Raw genomic sequence first — 4,481 nt, forward strand, 5'->3', positions numbered from 1 at the left:
ACTCCACGTTGAGTATCAAATCCAATGTACATAGTAAGTAAAGTAAACAACCATTACATTACATAAAGAAAAGTTTTTCATTTGTTTCGAAAGCAAAAGTTATACATGTGATACATAGTATATATGAACAACACAAAACGAGTCTTCTGAGAACTCCGTCTTCGCACAAAAGGATCTTTGGGTACCTGTCTAACACGGACCTGAGAATACAAGCGGTTTGAAAATCAACATAAAGCTAGTGAGTTACGAGTTCCTTTGGTTTCCTGAAAAAGTGGTTATCCAAGAAAATCCCATATTTTCTTATGTAAAGTTAGTTTCCAAATCCAAAAGTAAAGTAAACGATGTACGATTAAAACATGATTGTTCTTATGAATTGTAGCTCAGTTGTTTAACTAGTTACACTTTTCTAGTTACGTACTATTGTTACTCAGGAAGAACCCCATGTTCTCCTGACTGTATGTGTGTGTGAACTATTACCAATTCTGATTATGTTTGGTGTCCTTCCCAGGAAAACCCCATGTTTCCCTGACTGTGTGTGTGTGTATCTTTACCGGTTCTGGTTATGTTCAGTGTTCTCCCCAGGAAAACCCCATGTTTTCCTGAATGTGTGTATGTGTGTGTGCCTAACATCCTTGAATGTACATTAGCTTTACTACGTACATAAAGCTAGTAAATGAGTCTAAAGCGTTAATAATCCAGATTACGAGTCCTTAACCATACTCAGACTAGATATGACTCGAGTCGTGGTCAATATCCTTTTTATGACTTTCGTCACCCTTGAACCTTTCGGTCCGGCTGTAGCTAGCAGCCAGGTATGGGATTGTCAGTCCCGTATAGATCTATACACTCAAGCCACGCTCTCCTACGTTCGGAGATTCTGGTTACAGGGTTACTCCTCCACTATCTCGTGCCATGGAAGTGTTACAAGGACGTGTCTCCAATCTTTAAGATTACTCTTTACTTTTCGACTAGGATAGTAGTATTTACAACTAGCTATGTTCTACGTACCTGTCCTTTACACTCGAGCCTAGGTGTTTTATTAAGGACATTACACTCGAGCCTAGGTGTTATTTAATGATGACTTTCCTTTACACTCAATCCTAGGTGTATTATTAAGGACGTTACAAATGATATATATGTGTTATCTTATGGTGATTGTCCTTTACACTCGATCCTAGGTGTATTATTAAGGACATTACAATTGATTTGTGTGTCATGATGGTGTTTATCTTTCACACTCGAGCCTAGGTGTATTGTTAAAGACATACGGATGTTTTATGTTTTCTGATGGTGTCTGTCTTTTACACTCGAACCTAAGTGTTTTATTACAGACATTACAATATTTTATGTGTTCTATCAATATAAGTGTGAACAATCATATGTAAAGTATACAATATAACAATGTATAATAAGAATTAAAAATCGGGTTAAAACAAAAAACTCTGCAAGTTAAAACAGTTTGATAAAAGGTTTTCAATTCTTAAAAATGTACAATTATGAAACCATTTAACTGAAATCATATGATTGAGTACAATATATTCTTGTACTTTTTCTTGTATTCCCCCCCTGAAAACATTGAAAAAACCATTGAAAAAGGTAGGGGTATGAACTCACCGGACGCGGAAGTGTGTCGATTTCGGATGCTAAACGTCGAATCGAGGCCTGATAACACACGAGGTTCCTATGTAACAGGAAATGGCATACACATATATCTAATTAGATTCACAAACTCTAATTAGATATGAAGTTACACTCCAACGAACGAAAACACCTCAAAACGGGTGTTTGGAGTGACCCGGGTGACATCTACAGACGGGAATTGAAGCGAGGGACTTGGGATTTGAGTTTACTCCCCAAGAGTAAACTTCCTAATGATTTTACGGCCTAAACACTACCCACACATGAGTTCACGGCCGTGAACTCATGTTGGCAAGGGTTATGGAGCTTAATGGGTCACAAATGGCTAATATCACTTGGAAATGCTTGGAATAATTTTTCCTAAGGCTTGGAATTAATTTAAAACATCAAATAACCCACTTAAGGGAGTTTACAGCCTTGGCATGGAGCCTATTGCCATAAACTCTCATATTCCCTTGAATAAGTGTTTTTAAGGTCCCATAGTTAATCACATGTGATTCTAAAAATTCCTACAAGCCTTGAAATGATTTTTGGGCACAAAATGACATGTTTTTAGGAGTTTACGGTCATGGAACACATGCTATGGCCGTAAACTCTCAAATGAAGAGTTTTGTTGTGTTGAAGGCCCTTAAACTATTTTTGGTTGGTTCTATGATTTATTCCAAGGCTTTTGGTGGTGTTGGATGGCTTTCTAACACCTTAAAAATGAGTTTATACCCATGTTTGAGGAGTTTACGGCCCAAGCACATGCCTTGGCCGTAAACTCATACAAACCCCTCAAAATTCATGTCTAAGGTGTTCTAGGTCCATAACCAATATTCTAAAAGTCACGTGTAAGTCTTGTTTGTGTCTTGGAAGGGTTTAAGGGCTTAAAAACCCTTTAAATATGGGTTTACGGCCTAAGCACCATCCTGGGCCGTAAACTCATATACAAGCCTCTAAATCATGAATAAATCTCGAATTTGAAGGACCAATATGATGCAAAATGAGTATAGGAAGGTACCTTGAAGATTTGAGACCTTAAACTCAAGATTTGGACCTTTAAATATAGTTTGAGGAAAGAGGTTGAAGTGATAGTTGTAAAATGAAGCAAAAGCTTCAAAATGAAGACTTGGATCACTTTAAATAGTGTCCAAGTTCGGGACACGGTAGAATTCTACCCGATACCGGCGTTAGATGGGGCTTTTGGTCGCACCCGGCCAATTTGCTGTAACCCGATATGGTTTATTCTAGAAATGTTTCGATCATTAATATGAGACGTTAGAATGAGTTATAAGGGTATTAAGACACTTATTAATTCATAAAATAAAACCCACAATAACGACTTAATAAAAGGCCGGAAACGGAAACGAAATCGGAAACGGCGATTTGATGATCGGAACGAGTCGCAAGAAGGGTTACGTTTAGGGATATGAATTTCGGGTTGTTACACCCTTAGTGATATCTAAGCTCCAAATGAGGTTTGAAAGGGTTTTAAGGCTCAAAAACCCCCCTTTGCATGTGTTCACGGCCTAAGGGTGTTCCAGGGCCGTAAACACATGTTTATGGTCCTATTTCATATATTAATCACGAATTTGAAGGCTAAGGACGTTATACTAGGAGCTAAGATAGTTACTTTGATGATTTGAAGCTTGATTTGGATGATTTTTGGACCTAAAACTTGGATTGAAGAGAGAGTAGAGAGAGTGTGGAAAAGGCTTCAAATGAGGCTCTCTAAACTTTATATATGCTTAAAGTTTGGAACACGGTGGAATTCTACCCGATACTGATGTTAAGCGAGGTTTTTGGTCGCACCCGATTAAGTTGTCGTAACCCGATATGGTTGAAACTAAAATTTTTCTAATTACTAGATTGGGGCGATTTCATGGGTTTCTAATGTGTTTGGACAACCATTAAGTCATAATAGCAAACTCAAAATTAATGACTTAATTTAGAAATGAAACGGAAACAATTCAAAACGACGAATTTTTAATGACGGAATGGGTTACGATGACGGAACGAACTTCGGGTTGTCACAAATTTAGTCCTAACCGGGTCTGACACAAAAGTCAAACTAAATCAACGAGAAGCCCAAGATGTTGCTTTTATCCTCGTAGGATGAAGAACAAATAAACTTCAACTTATATACTTTTACTCTTTACTCATCAAATCGTACACGACAATATGTTTTATAACATCAACTTACTGATGCGTTTACACATTGTCAATGCACAACCGACTCGTGAACAACAACTCATACATCTAGGTTTAAAGACTATATGATATTAGCGTCTCACAATCACTCATGATTAAATTCCATGAAGTGATTCATGTGAGCGCGAGTTTAATCCAATACTCAAATCTCATTTCAGAAGCACTCTTGAACGTTGCAGCAAACTTTTGCTATGTCTAAACTCTTTAGACAGTCTTCAAGCGAATTCATGATAGTCTTCTTTCATACTTACTTCCAACGTATGATCGACTGTGGATAGTTTAAATAATCTTATTATTTTGGAAGTCAAAACATGCAAAGTGAAGCAATAGTAAAAAATTGACACAAGATATTAACTTTACACATAAATAAAACACATTTATTTAATCATCAAATGTCAATAAATTTTTATCTTTTACAAGTTTCTAAAAGCTATCGAATCACTAAAACTAATATCGTCCTTCAGCCCAGTACTCCTAGCATGCAGCAAGTGCTTAACCGTACTCAATCCCTTCGTAATGGGATCTGTTGGTTTATCCTGTGACAATACCCTCTTCACTACGAGGGGTCCCTCTTTTACTCGATATCTGATGAAGTTATATTTTCTGTCGATGTGCCTGGATCTACCATGATCCCTCAGTTCCTTGGTTAA

Source organism: Lactuca serriola, chromosome 1 (genome assembly GCF_051521515.1).
Source record: "Lactuca serriola cultivar US96UC23 chromosome 1, Lser_US96UC23_V15, whole genome shotgun sequence".
Taxonomy (NCBI): Eukaryota; Viridiplantae; Streptophyta; class Magnoliopsida; order Asterales; family Asteraceae; genus Lactuca; species Lactuca serriola.